Below are 15,855 nucleotides of genomic sequence, written 5' to 3'. Positions count from 1 at the left end.
TTGCATAGGAACCTGGAATGTTAGGTCCATGAATCAAGGCAAATTGGAAGTGGTCAAACAGGAGATGGTAAGAGTGAACGTGAACATTCTAGGAATCAGTGAACTAAAATGGACTGGAATGGGTGAATTTAACTCAGATGACCATTATATCTACTATTGTGGGCAGGAATCCCTTAGAAGAAATGGAGTAGCCATCATAGTCAACAAAAGAGTCCAAAATGCAGTACTTGGAAGCAATCTCAAAAACAACAGAATGATCTCAGTTCGTTTCCAAGGAAAACCATTCAATATCACAGTAATCCAAGTCTATGCCCCAACCAGTAACACTAAAGAAGCTGAAGTTGAACGGTTCTATGAAGACCTACTAGACTTTCTAGAACTAACACCCAAAAAAGATGTCCTTTTCATTATAGAGGACTGGAATGCAAAAGTAGGAAGTCAAGAAACACCTGGAGTAACACGCAAATTTGGCCTTGGAATACGGAATGAAGAAGGGCAAAGACTAATAGAGTTTTGCCAAGAGAACATACTGGTCATAGTAAACACCCTCTTCCAACAACACAAGAGAAGACTCTACACGTGGACATCACGAGATGGTTAACACCAAAATCAGACTGATTATATTCTTTGCAGCCAAAGATGGAGAAGCTCTATACAGTCAGCAAAAACAAGACCAGGAGCTGACTGTGGCTCAGATCATGAACTCCTTATTGCCAAATTCAGACTTAAATTGAAGAAAGTAGGGAAAACCACTAGACCATTCAGGTATGACCTAAATCAAATCCCTTATGATTATACAGTGGAAGTGAGAAATAGATTTAAAGGCCTAGATCTGATAGATAGAGTCCCTGATGAACTATGGACGGAGGTTCGTGACATTGTACAGGAGACAGGGATCAAGACCATCCCCATGGAAAAGAAATGCAAAAAAGCAAAATAGCTGTCTGGGAGGCCTTACAAATAGCTGTGAAAATAAGAGAAGTGAAAAGCAAAGGAGAAAAGGAAAGATATAAGCATCTGAATGCAGAGTTCCAAAGAATAGCAAGAAGAGATAAGAAAGCCTTCTTCAGTGATCATTGCAAAGAAATAGAGGATAACAACAGAATGGGAAAGACTAGAGATCTCTTCAAGAAAACTAGAGATACCAAGGGAACATTTCATGCAAAGATGTGTTCAATAAAGGACAGAAATGGTATGGACCTAACAGAAGCAGAAGATATTAAGAAGAGGTGGCAGGAATACACAGAAGAACTGTACAAAAACCACCTTCATGCCCAAGATAATCACGATGGTGTAATCACTGACCTAGAGCCAGACATCCTGGAATGTGAAGTCAAGTGGGCCTTAGGAAACATCACTACGAACAAAGCTAGTGGAGGTGATGGAATTCCAGCTGGGCTATTTCAAATCCTGAAAGATGATGCTGTGAAAGTGCTGCACTCAATATGCCAGCAAATTAGGAAAACTCAGCAGTGGCCACGGGACTGGAAAAGGTCAGTTTTCATTCCAATCCCAAAGAAAGGCAATGCCAAAGAATGCTCAAACTACCACACAATTGTACTCATCTCACACGCTAGTAAAGTAATGCTCAAAATTCTCTAAGTCAGGCTTCAGCAATACGTGGACCGTGAACTTCCAGATGTTCAAGCTGGTTTTAGAAAAGGAAGAGGAACCAGAATTAAATTGCCAACATCTGCTGGATCATCGAAAAAGCAAGAGAGTTCCAGAAAAACATCTATTTCTGTTTTATTGACTATGCCAAAGCCGTTGAGTGTGTGGATCACAATAAATTGTTTAAAATTCTGAAAGAGATGGGAATACCAGACCACCTGACCTGCCTCTTGAGAAACCTATATGCAGGTCAGGAAGCATTAGTTAGAACTGGACATGGAACAACAGACTGGTTCCAAATTGGGAAAGGAAAACGTCAAGGCTGTATATTGTCACCCTGCTTATTTAACTTCTATGCAGAGTACATCATGAGAAACACTGGGCTGGAAAAAGCACAAGCTGGAATCAAGATTGCCGGGAGAAATATCAATAACTTCAGATATGCAGATGACACCACCCTTATGACAGAAAGTGAAGAGGAACTAAAAAGCCTCTTGATGAAAGTGAAAGAGGAGAGTGAAAAAGTTGGCTTAAAGCTCAGCATTCAGAAAACAAAGATCATGGCATCTAGTCCCATCAGTTCATGGCAATAAATGGGGAAACAGTGGAGACAGTAGCTGACTTTTTTTTCTGGGCTCCAAAATCACTGCAGATAGTGATTGCAGCCATGAAATTAAAAGACGCTTACTCCTTGGAAGGAAAGTTATGACCAACCTAGACAGCATATTAAAACACAGAGACATTACTTTGCCAACAAAGGTCCATCTAGTCAAGGCTATGTTTTTTCAAGTAATCGTATGGATGTGAGAGTTGGACTATAAAGAAAGCTGAGCGCTGAAGAATTGATGCTTTTGAACTGTGGTGTTGGAGAAAACTCTTGAGAGTCCCTTGGACTGCAAGGAGGTCCAACCAGTCCATCCTAAAGGAGATCAGTCCTGGGTGTTCATTGAAGGAACTGATGTTGAAGCTGAAACCCCAATACTTTGGCCACCTGATGCAGAGAGCTGACTCATTTGAAAAGGCCCTGATGCTAGGAAAGATTGAGGGCAGGAGGAGAAGGGGACAACAGAGGATGAGATGGCTGGATGACATCACCAACACAATGGACATGGGTTTGGGTGGACTCCGGGAGTTGGTGATGGACAGGGAGGCCTGGCATGCTGTGGTTCATGGGGTTGCAAAGAGTTGGACATGACTGAGCTACTGAACTGAACTGATGGTTTGCAGTAGTCATGGATGTGAGAGTTGGACTGTAAAGAAGGCTGAGCACTGAGGGATTGATGCTTTTGAACTGTGGTGTTGAAGAAGACTCTTGAGAGTCCCATGGACTGCAAGGAGATCAAACTCAATTCTGGGTATTCATTGGAAGAACTGATACTGAAGCTGAAGCTCCAATACTTTGGCCACCTGATGCAAAGAGCCAACTCATTAGGAAAGAACCTGATGCTGGGAAAGAGTGAATGCAGGAGGAAAAGGGAACAGCAAAGATTGATATGGTTGAATGACATCACTGACTCAACGTCCATGAGTTTGAGCAAGTTCTGGGAGATGGTAAGGAACAGGGAGGCCTGGCATGCTGCAGTCCATGGGGCTGCAAAGAGCTGGACACAACTGAGCAACTGAACAGAAAAAATGATAGAAGAAATTATACCATGATAGCACTATTTATTAATAAATGTATTGATAATTTATTAATAAAACAAAACAGAGTGGCCATATTGATAACAGAAAAAGAATATGGCCCATGGATAAAATGCATCATTTCATAGACAAAGAGGTTAATTTATCAAGAGAACATGACAATTCTAAATATTTATGCACTTAAAGATTCCAAATATATGAAGCAAATACTGAGAGTATAATATAAGAGGAGAATTAGACAAATCAACAATCATAGTTGGAGATTTCAATAACCTTTTTTCAATATCAATAGAAAATGTATATTAAATTAAGCTGTAGAAGACAACACTATCAACCAATTTGCCCTAATTGATGTTTATGGAAGACTGTATCCAATAATTAAATGATACATATTGTTTTTCAAGTGCTCATGGAACATTTACCAAGATAGACAATATTCTGACCATGAAACAGGTCTTTTGAATTTAAAAAGGAGTCTAGATATTTAAAGTATATTCCCTGACCACAAGGGAATTAACTTAGAAATCAGTAACAGAAAAGTAACTGGAAAATCCCCAAGTATTTGGGAATTAACTGGCACACTGCTAGTTAACTTGTGCATCAAAGAAGAGATCAAAATGGAAATCAGGATGTTTTTGAACGGAATGAAAAGAAAAACATGATAAATAAAAATCTGTAAAATGCTGCTATCACAGTAATTAGAGGTCAATTTATAGCAATAACCCCCTTTATTAGGGAAGACTAATGGTCTCAAATAAATGGCCTAAGCTTTCACCTAAAGAAACTAGGAGGGACACAAGCAATTTAAGCCAAAGCAAGCAAAAGAAAGGAAACAGTAAGAATATGAGCCAAGAATACTATTTTAAAACTGTAATAAATAATGTCAGTTATAATCTGACAGGAAGACCTTAAAGTCAGCCCCAATAATTCCTACCTTCTTGTGTTCAAGACTTTGTGTAATCTCCACCCCTTGAGTGTAGGTGGAACCTGTGACTTGTTTCTAATCAGTTAAATATGGTAAAGGTGATGGTTTGTCAGTCCTGTAAGTAGGCTATGCCATATGACAAAGAGATAGGGTCCAATGCTTATCATAGTGTTGCAATATATAAAACTCTGTCTTATCAGACTCAAGCCAGAGACTCACCATAGGCCTGATGGAGTAAGTGGATAATTCGGAGAAACCCATATGGAAATGACATATAGACAGCCTCTAGGAATTTCTGGTGGCCACAGTGACCTGAGAGCAGTCTTTAGCCAACTTCCAGCAAAAATCCAGTTCCCTCAGTCAAACAGCTGTAAGGAAATTAATTCTGCCAATAACCTGAATAAACTTGAAGTCAGATTTGTTTCAGTTGAGCCCCCAAATAAGAACATAACCCAGCAACTCCTTGATTGCAGCCCTGTAATACAGGTTTTGGACTGAATTACTAGAACTTGCAGATGAATTGTATGTGGATGGAGTTATAGGAGGGTCTGAGAAAGAAGAGAATGAAGAATGACCTAGCTTGATTTGGCACTGGGTACATGGTGACATACTAAACTGAAGATCATGGGGTAATAAATGGGATGCTGAGTGTGGGAATCAAGATTTCTCTATTGACTGTACCAAGTTTGAGATGCCTGTAATACCTGAAAGAGAAATTAAAACTTGTAAAATAACCACAAGACAAATTATACATTTTCTTACTTTTTCCTGCAGCCTTTTATTTAAACCAACACTAGATTTTATTAACAATGGAGAAAAACTCTCTTAAATTCTTTTGAAGAAGGTTTTGTCTTTCTGACAGTACCAGAGATAACTGTCTGGAGGGACATGTGGAGTAGTAGAGAATATACTATATTTGGTCCTTCTGCTTCAGGTTTCTAAATAACACATGAATTTATGAAATAAAATTCAGTACTAAAAATCAAATTCACTAGCTCCTCCATTGACCTTTTAAACTCTTTAGATCCCTATATTCAAATCCCCAAGTCAGAGAGAGTTTAAAAATCTGACACAGAGACGAAGAAAAATGTCTTTTTTCTAGGTTTTGTTAAAACATAGTTAGGTAAGGTTCAAGTCTTCCTAATTAGCCATCCCACAGCTGTGTCTTCTCATTTGCAAACAAATGACACTCAGCTAAGAGGAGGAATTCTCCTCTTGTGAATTCTCAGAAATTATTTAGAAATTACTTAGAATCTAATTTTTATACCCAGGGATCCTAGTAAGAAGTCAGTCTCATTACTGCTTATCAGAAATTACTTTTCTTCTCAAGTCCTTTTTTACCCTGAAAGAGCAATTTTGATAAGAAGTGACGATCTGAGTCAAAGAGAGGGGAAAATCATTGCAAGGAGTGATCAATGAAGTTCAGTTAGCCAGGCTTATTTAGAGTTGCTGAGAAATCTTCTTGCCAGTGTCCAAATCTTGCAAAATAATAAGTACCCTACTCAAAATGTGCTTTGAAAGCATTGGAGAAAAATCATATACCTGTTATGATTAAAGCTACATCATGATAGCATATGCTTGAGGACAGAATATAAGCAGGAGTAAAGACAACTGAAAACAGGTGATTTGTTAGTGTTACATGATTTTGGGCTTTGTTTCTCTGAGTCCTGCCTTTTGTGTAGATAATATTGTGAGACAGGGATGGGGAATATTGAAATGTACTAAAAAAATCCCATAATTTTTATTTCTCCAAAGAAGACTTACAGATGACCAACAAACACATGAAAAAACGTTCAACATTGCTTATTTTTAGAGAACTACAAATCAAAACTACAATGAGGTACCACTTCAAACCAGTCAGAATGGCCATCATCAAAAAAATCTGCAAACAATAAATGCTGGAGAGGGTGTGGAGAAAAGGGAACCCTCTTGTACTGTTGGTGAGAATGTAAATTGATGCAGCCACTATGGAGAACAGTGTGAAGATTTCTTTAAAAAACTGAGAATAAAACTACCATATGACCCAGCAATTATATTGCATATACCCTAAGAAAACCATAATTGAAAGAAACACATGTACCCCAGTGTTCACTGTAGCACTACCTACAATAGCTTGGCTGTGAAAGCACCTACATGTTCATTGACAGATGAATGGATAAAGAAGTTGCGGTACATATATACAATGTAATATTGTATGTGTGTGTGCTTAGTTCCACAGTCATGTCCAAGTCTGTGTGACTGGGGCCTGTGAGGCTCCTCTGCCCATGGAGTTTTCCAGGCAAGTATACTGGAGAAGGAAATGGCAACCCACTCCAGTGTTCTTGCCTGGAGAATCCCAGGGACAGGGGAGCCTGGTGGGCTGCCGTCTATGGGGTCACACAGAGTCAGACACAACTGAAGCGACTTAGCAGAAGCAGCAGCAGCATACTGGAGTGGATCACCATTCCCTTCTCCAGGGGATCTTCCCAACCCAGGAATCAAACCCACATCTCCAGCATTGGCCAGCAGGTTCTTTACCACTGAGATACCTGGGAAACCAATGGAATATTACTCAATCATAAAAAGGAATGAATATGAGTCAGTTCTACTGAGGTGGATGAACCTAGAGCCTGTTATACACAGTGAAGTAAGTCAGAAAGAGAAAAAATATTGTATAATAATGCATATATACGTAATTTATAAAAATGGTTACTGATGAACCTATTTGGAGGGCAGGAATGGAGATACAGATGTAGGGAACAGACTTGTGGACATGGGGGGAAGCTGAGGATAGGACGAATTGAGAAAGTAGCATTGACATATATCATGTAAAATAGCTAGTTACTGGGAACTTGCTGTATAACACAGGGAGCCCAGTCTGGTGCTCTGTGACAACTGAGAGGGGTGGTATAGGGTGGATGTGGAAGGGAGGGTCAAGAGGGAAGAGACATATGTATACTTATGGCCAATCCATGTTGTATGTATGGCAGAAACCAACACAACATTGTAAAGCAATTATCCTCCAATTTAAAATTTTAAAAAAAATCTCTTAATTATTATGTAACTTGAAATAGGATCATCAAACTATGAAAACAGCAAATCTCCATTTTGGTAAACATTATATTTTTAGTAAATATTCAAATAAGTATCTAAAATTTAAAATGTTTCTTATCAGTGAGTATTTTAGTATGTAAGAGCATTTATAATAACTTAGAAATTAATTCAACTAAATTTGCCTGGATCTTAGGAAATTACTGTTAATATTTGTCCCTAAGCAGGCATACTGAATCCTTTCCATGGCCCACAAGGCCCCAAATGATCTAAGTCCTGCCTTCCTTTTCCTGCATCTTCTCAACACTTCTGTCTGTCATCCTGCTTCAGTGGTACTGACCTTCCTGCTTATCCTTGAACAAGCTCAGTTCCATCCTAGGGCCTTTGTACTTGCTCTTTTCTCTGCCTGTACCACTCTTCCCTCGATCTTTGTATCACTACCTTCATCCAGTTATTAGAATGTGATTTCCTCCAAGAGACCTTGGGTGACTACACCATCTAAAGTAATTGCATGCCCACTTCTGTCATCCCCAGCAGTCCCTCTCCATCTCATCACATCATTATTATTTCCATATAGCAGATGCTTCACAATCTGAATTGCCTTTAGTCACTGTACTGTGTGTTTGTTGTCTGTCTCTCCCCAACACAATAACATACACACACACGTGAACATAAACTCTATGAACACACACACCTTATACCTTCCCTACCACCACCATTATATCTGCAATACCTGAAACATTATTTAGTATAAAGAAGGCATTCTGTAATATTTAGCAGATCAGTGGTTAAATTGAATCTGGTAGAACAAGAATCTGAGATTTGTCTGTCAGATTTAATAATCCTATGAAAATATAATAGATGGCATGGGGCCAAGTTTCCATCATTACAACTTGTAGTAGTAATACTTCTATTACTCTCTAAGTAAATTCTTCTTGATAATGTGAGGTGTACAGGATATTAGGAAGAGGCTTCTTCTTGGAAATTTCACTGCTTCTTGTACTTAGATGACTCATTCTATTTGGAATGGAAAATCTGGTCCTTCTTTGTTAATTTAAGAAGGATGAACTAAGGTCAATATAAACACACAACTAGTCCCAAAGGGATAAGATCCATAAGATTAGAACTTCCACATGCATGACACATTTGTATAATATGTGGAGAAAATATATGTTGCTGTTTCCATACTGACATTTATACTGTGTTGGAAGGAACAGGCTATAAATGTGCACTGGTTCAAGTCAGTATAGCAGATTTGATCCAGCTGCATGAGAAAGGCCATCCTTGTGCGTTACCAGAGAATACTGAATATTCATGAGGGTATCATTTGGTGATTCTAGATATTGATTGTTTTTGGCTTTTTACATCCATCTAGCGTAATTCATTTCCAGTCTTGGTACTGACATCCAGACCACTCCAGAATGATATATTCTCTCCATTTTTTCTGACATCCTGTAGCAATTATTGATAATTAAACATGTCCTGTCTTGTGCTATTTTGGTTGTCTTGAACTCTTATTTGAGGTTCTTTTTGTTTCAATTGTTTGGGGCTATTAAAATAATAAGACATCATTTCTTATCTACCCAACTAGAATTTTGGGGCAGAGGTGACACATTTAAACCTTTTTTATTCCCCAGTACTGTGCCTTATGTAGCAGGAAAGCTCTATTGTATGTCGCCTGACCAATGACTCTAGAAGGTGAAAGCCAGACCCCAAATGCCCCATCTCAGCTTTGATCTTCTCAAGTGGGAAACGTATAGTGTTTTTGCAAAGAGTGAACCTATTTCCTACAGTATCTCTGAGTATTGATCTTAGTGATGCTGTTATTACCTGGACATAAGCTTATTTCTTGCTTCTCTGCCATGAGAGATTAAAATGTTAGCTGTAATGAGCTAGAGTTAAGACTATCAAGTTGTTCAGGTTCTCAGAGAAAATGAAAAACACATTAAATGTGGTGGTTTGTTGTTGTTTGTTCCTGCGTCTGTGAGCCATAGCAAATTGTAATTACTCTGTTTACAATGAACAGATAAAAGGCTTTCTTCTTCTTCTTTGTTATTAAGTTTAGGCAGGAATATAGGTAATTTTATCTCTCACCAAGGGCTTCCTTGGTGGCTCAGAGGTTAGAGCGTCTGCTTGGAATGCGGGAGACCTGGGTTCGATCCCTGGGTCAGGAAGATCCCCTGGAGAAGGAAATGGCAACCCACTCCAGTACTCTTGCCTGGAGAATCCCATGGACTGAGGAGCCTAGGGTCGCAAAGAGTCGGACACGACTGAGCAACTTCATTCATTCACTGTCTCTCATGAAGATGACTTAATTCACCCTCAGTGGAGAGGGTGAAGTGCTGAAGTAAAGCGAAAACTTGTTTTTTAAGAACCCAGTATTTGTGTCCCTGTATGTCGCTGGCCTGGTTTGTAATTCACTAAATCCCTTAGCAAAACAGATGGCATTGAAAGAGGCTCATGGACAGAAAGAAAATGCCTGACCATGAAGGATGCAGATACAAAATTGATTCAGTAAATGACCTTGGATGTAGAAAAGATTTTTTTAAGAGAAGGATCTTCAGTAAGTAAATAAGAATACCTCAGATTCCAGAAGGGATAGTAACAATCCACTGTAGTGATAACAGAAACAACCAGGATCTAAATCTAATTAGGTTTTCATTTTAGTACAAGACTTCCAATTGCAAGCTGGCTGACACAGTGTGCTCTGAATGGGGCTTGTAATTTTCCCCTTGAAATACTATTCAAACTGTCCTTCAGAGGCCCTGCAATGCTCTACCTGGTCCTTCACAATTATCCAATTGTGTGTATCATTTTTCTCATAACTCAAAATCTTCTCTGTCATATACTTTTTCTTGATCATAACAAGTTCTCTTGACTCAACTTTGAAGCCTTTACATTTTGTTTAAATCATAACATATATAGCAATTTTTACTGATTTCCAAATATAAAGTGGTTTAGTGGTTTTAGCTAAAGTAGATGGTAAGAAGGTATCTTGAAAGACCCAAGAGCTGTATGGCCACAACATATGTCGATGGCATATGGGAGGCATCCCAGTGGGCCCAGAGAGACAGATTTTAAAGTCAGACAAACTTTGATTTGAAACATCTCTCTTCCTCTTGCTAGTTAATTGTGTAACTTGTATTTTTTCCTGTAGTTTTTAAAGCAAGTTATCATAGACTGGGTGGTTTAAAACAAAAATGTATTCTGTCATAGTGGAGGCTGAAAGTCTGAAATCAAGGTGTCAGCCAAGCCATGAAGGTTTTAGGAAGAATCTGTTCCTTGCCTCATCCAGCTTCTGGTGATTCCAGGCTTGTGACTGCATCACTCCAATCCTCTCTTCTGTGGTCACATTGCCTCCTTCTCTTCCGTACGTCTTCTCTGTGTGTCCATCCCAAAGTTCCCTCTGCCTCTCTCTTATAAGGGTACAATGTGGTTGTCTTTAGGGCCCACTTAGATAATCCAAAATAAACTCCTCCTCTCAATATCCTAAACTTAATCATATCTTTTGCCATATAAGTTAATATTCACAGATTCTATGGTTAGGGCATGGATGTATCATTTTAGGGGGCATATTTCAACCTATGAATAAAAGGAGTGAGAGTGTTAGTTCCTCAGTCCTATCCAACTCTTCATGACCCCATGGACTGTAGCCTGCCAGGCTCCTCTGTCTGTGGAATTCTCCAGGCAACAATACTGGAGTGGATTGCAATTTCCTTCTCCAAGGGATCCTCTCAACCCAGGAATTAAATCCGGATCTCCTGCCTTGCAGGCAGATTCTTTATCATCTGAGCCACCAGGGAAGCCATTCAACTTATACGGTGCCCTAACAAGAGATTTTATTTTGGAGGGTTATAGTTCTTCATCAATAAAATGAGGTCTATGAGCTTTCATTGTCATGACTATTAAATATATTTTCTGTCTAAAACATGTTTTCCAGATTCACAGAAATAGTAAGTAATAAAAAGTATTAATGTGGATGGACCATTCACTGCTGTTCTAATAAATTCAGCCCCTGTAGCATAGTGTCCTTAGAGGTGTCTTGTATGCATGCATGCTCAGTCACTCAGTCGTGTCTGACTCTCTGCGACCCCATGGACTGCAGCCTGCCAGACTCCTCTGTCCACGGGATTCTCCAGGCAAGAATACTGGAGTGGATTATCATTAATAGGTGTCTTATTTGCTCTTATTAAGAAATGTATTCATAATATTATATGACTGGGTCTAGAAGATCCCCTGGAGGAGGGCATGGCAATCCATGCATTCTGCTTCAGATGCTTTTGATGATACCTGTGTTCTCTGCTGCTGCTGCTAAGTCGCTTCAGTTGTGTCCGACTCTGTGTGACCCCATAGATGGCAGCCCACCAGCCTTCCCCCGTCCCTGGGGTTCTCCAGGCAAGAACACTGGAGTGGGTTGCCATTTCCTTCTCCAATGCATGAAAGTGAAAAGTGAAAGTGAAGTCGCTCAGTCATGTCCAACTCTTTGTGACCCCATGGACTGCAGCCTTTCAGGCTCCTCCATCCACGGGATTTTCCAAGCAAGAGTACTGGAGTGGGGTGCCATTGCCTTCTCCTCCTGTGTTCTCTGCATCGTATCAAATCACTAACTAGTACTAATGCTCAGGTTCACGCCAAGGGCAAGCTTCCTGATACACCCCAGATACACCTGCAGTGTATCCCATGGCCATGTCTGATTTTCACTTCTCTGAGATTATTGGTTTGAGGAGCTGCTGGTATGCTGCCATGGTAAGCTCTCAAGATGCCCAAGTTATAGCACATATCCTTTGCAGTACTACATCTCCACAAACCACCTGCACCCTTGCCAAAATGGAAACTCACTTCTCTCTCCCCCAAATTTAATTAATAGACAAGTGCCATATACATGGGTCCATGCACAGTTAGGTCAGGACATAAACCCAAGTGACAGTCCCATGGGTTGCCCTACCCCACTGATAAATGAAGTCTTGTTGTGGACCAAGAATGTTTGTCTGAATTAGTACTCGACTTAAGTTTTTAAGTCTCTTGTGTAAATAGAAAAAAAGTTCCACAGAATCCCACTGATGAATAACACTGAGACTCAAACTAGAAATCCCCCCTCCTCTTCTCCTACACTTCCTCTTTGTCCTACCCCACAACCCTCATTGCTCACATATATACAAGAAATTCTGCTGCACAGCATCTGGGATATGGTAGGTTCTCAATAAACACAAGAACTTCTTCTGTCCTATACCCCCAGTGCTCTGCACATGTTAGATAATCAATAAACATTCTTTGACTAGTGATATATGGATCTTTATTGTATAAAAAATAGAAATACCCCTCATAACGCTATAATCACTTAAATTGTGCCTTTAACTTCAACCTCCACCACTCTTAATTGTCTGGTTATTAATAATAAGCCCCTAAGCATAGACCTCTGTGCATTCATATGTGTGTAAACAATTGTCCACATGCCATTTAAAGTTCTTATTTCTTAGACACTCACTTTGCAACATTGCTAGTGGTGCTAAGCTCTTTTATAGCCTATGAAAGAGAAAGGTCCCTAACTTTATGTTATAAATCCAGGGAGGACTCTTGCCAGTTTTACAGGGATATTTACTTAGTGGTTTTCTCCAGAAAGAAACATACTTTCCTGATAGGTTTTTCTTTTGGCATACTTTGAAGATGCCAAAGTGTTCATATTTGTAATTTTCATGGAGAAAATTCAAAGAAAGAATTTTGATTGTTGTTTAAAAAAAGAAAGCCTGAAGACCTAGAAAATCACTCACATGAGGGAAAAAGCCTTGTGCCCTCCTGATGCAAAGTTGGGATCCTTTTAGAAGTTGTGTGCCAAATTTCCAAGCATTTATTGTAATTTATGTTTCATGGACCAGTAATCATCCCTTACCCCTGAAATTGTTGTGGATTGACATACTCCAGGTCTGCTGGGGCCAAGGGAATTAAAGTAATTATGGTATAAACATACTGGTATTTATGCTAATGCTTGCTGGAAAATGCAACCTAGAGAAGGTGAGTTGACTCAAGGCCTTGTATCCCCAGTGTATTCTCATTGAATGTGTGAAGGCTGGAAATGCAAGAAGGCTGGCAAATTTGAAGGAAAAAGCAACTTGAACATGTTAGCTAAACGGTAGATTTAGAAGCAAAGGAAGGGATGGCGGAATTAAAAATGATATTTAATTAAGGATAAACTAATTTAGAGTCCATCTAGATAGGTGGGAAATGGGAGTGGGATGGTTTGTCTATCTTATCACATCCCTTTTATACAACATGACATTTTGCTTGGAATAAGGATTTTGACCCTTTGCTTTCTCTAACGATGCTAAGGGAAATTTGGTGTAATTTTTTTTTTTTTTTTTTAATCATCATGGGTTTCTGTAGAACCTAACCTAGCAGCATTGGGGCCATTTAGCAGATGTGCCTGCTAGAGTGGCAAGTAGAAGACAGATTTGAACCCCATCTGTGGGCCTTAGTTTTCTCTCTCATCTATAGTGTGGGAAATGATAACATTGACTGGGCTGTTTTGAGATTCAGATTACACAGTTAACATAACAGTGCTTGGTGAAGCATAGGCTTGTATACATGTCATTAAATAACAGGCTTGTGCCACTGTTTGTCACTTGCTACATTATACCTGACTGCCTTCTAGTTGGAAATAAAACACAGACAAGGAAATCAGAAATTTCAACCTCCTTTCTAATTTAAATAATGTGATACTATATGCAGATATATATGTATACTTATACACATATATGAGGCTTCCTTGGGAGCTAAGCTGGTATAGAATCCGCCTGTAACTCAGGAGACCCCAGTTCAGTTCCTGGGTCAGGAAAATCCCCTGGAGAAGGGTTAGGCTACCCACACCAGTAAAGGATCTGCCGGCAGTGTGGAAGACCTGTGTTCGATCCCTGGGTTGGGAAGATCCCCTGAAGGAGGGCATGGCAACCCACGCCAGTATTTTTGCCAGGAGAATCCCAAGGAACAGAGGAGCCTGGTGGGCTACAGTCCATGCAGTCGCAAAGAATCAGACACAACTAAGCACAGTACGGTCACCTCCTTATTACCGTCATCATTTTTCCTCTCTTGGTATATCAAAAGTAATCTTGTTTACTTAAATTTTTTTAAAAATTGACTCAGTCTTAAATTTAAAATCATTTTAAAAGGAAACACTTTATCTCTACCATAAGTAGATAAAAGAAAACTCCTACGGTTTGTGAGAAATAGAAATGCAATGGAAACAAACATGATTAATAAGAACTGGTTGAATCCTGTGATCTGCCAAGACCTATGTTCGTTAAAAGAGAGATTGGCAAAGTTAGAGACATACTTTAATCAAAATAAGACTTTTTCCTTAAGCTCACCAGAACAACTGAAAAGAAATTAACAGTGTCATATGTGCCCTCATGTCACCTCACCCATGTCTGCGTTCTACCTAAAACAGTCATATTTCCTATAGTAACCATGTTGCATCCCTTCTAAGGTCCAGTACAAGGCTCTCAGCCCACATATTGATTCTGTGTGGAGAAATATTTTTGGTTGAAGCCCTTAAATTGCTTAGATAAACTGGGATTATGAACTTAGTTCCAATTTATTTTCTGTTTCTTGAGTAAACTTTAGGCAATACATTTTCACTGCATTTGTAGGTATTTCAATGTCTTTTTATTTGTTTTCTTTAATTTCCTATAGAATGCAAAGCCCTGGATCTCTTGGCCACTAATTGAAAGCCTGGAATCCTGAAGAAGACCAAGACTCCTTACAGTAAGACATGGGTCTTTTGCAATTTTGTCTCTTCCACATGTGTATACTACTACTTGATTTGAGTTGAACGTGGAAGTTTCATTCTTCTTAGGGAAATATCTGTCATCTAGTCTGGATTTGTGCCTCACCATTAGCACTCAACTAGCATTAACTACAGTGTTCAGCTTGGATTAGCTCTTTAGATTGAATCCTTGATACAGTATAGATCAAAATTCAAGTTTTATCATGATTTTTTAAACCTGCATTGCCAATTTAGGAAAAACACAAATGGAGGAGAATAAGGATAAATAATAGAGGCACTGCTTCAAAGCACAACATTTGAATAATAATCTAGGTCTGTTTGCTGCATGCCATAAGCTAAACATGCTTTACAGGGGTGTTTCCAAATTTAAATCAATGTCAAGTGTACTGTTTTCGCAGCTAAATGTATATACTGTAACAGCCATGTCTGGCAGGCAGTTGATGGAGCAGAGCAAGTTGTGTGGTGTACATAGAGGGAAATGGCTTCCCAGGGGGTGCTAGTGGTAAAGAATCCAGCTGCCAACGCAGGAGATGCAAGAGACATGGGTTCGATCCCTGGGTTGGGAAGATCCCCTGGGGTAGGAAACGGCAACCCACTACAGTATTCTGGCCTGGAAAATCCCATGGATAGAGGAGCCTGGTGGGCTACAGTCCATAGCATTGCAAAAAATTGGACACAACTGAGCAGCTAACACTTTTGATAGAGGGAAATACTCATGATTATGATCTAGTGACACAAGAAGAAGAAATCAAGTACCAAAGAAAGACAATTAATTGGCTGGGACATGAGACCATTTTGTCTCCTGAATATCAGGGCATCAAGCGGTTCTATTCAAACAGTGACAGTGTTATAGGGTGACTGAGTGAGTGAG

At 39.4% G+C, this 15,855-nt stretch overlaps 1 protein-coding gene across 1 annotated transcript in view; it reads left to right on the top strand.

Annotated features, from left to right (window-relative positions):
- The window catches only part of SEMA6D (semaphorin 6D), a 397,430-nt gene that overhangs the window by 56,235 nt on the left and 325,340 nt on the right, over nt 1–15,855 (top strand). The window contains exon 2 of the mRNA XM_070797603.1: nt 14,891–14,962. The gene's annotated coding sequence lies outside the window, so the exon portion shown is untranslated. The remainder of the gene's footprint in view (nt 1–14,890; nt 14,963–15,855) is intronic.

This window comes from Bos indicus, chromosome 10 (assembly GCF_029378745.1).
Source record: "Bos indicus isolate NIAB-ARS_2022 breed Sahiwal x Tharparkar chromosome 10, NIAB-ARS_B.indTharparkar_mat_pri_1.0, whole genome shotgun sequence".
NCBI classification, from domain to species: domain Eukaryota; kingdom Metazoa; phylum Chordata; class Mammalia; order Artiodactyla; family Bovidae; genus Bos; species Bos indicus.
This window is presented reverse-complemented; position numbering and strand designations above follow the sequence as displayed.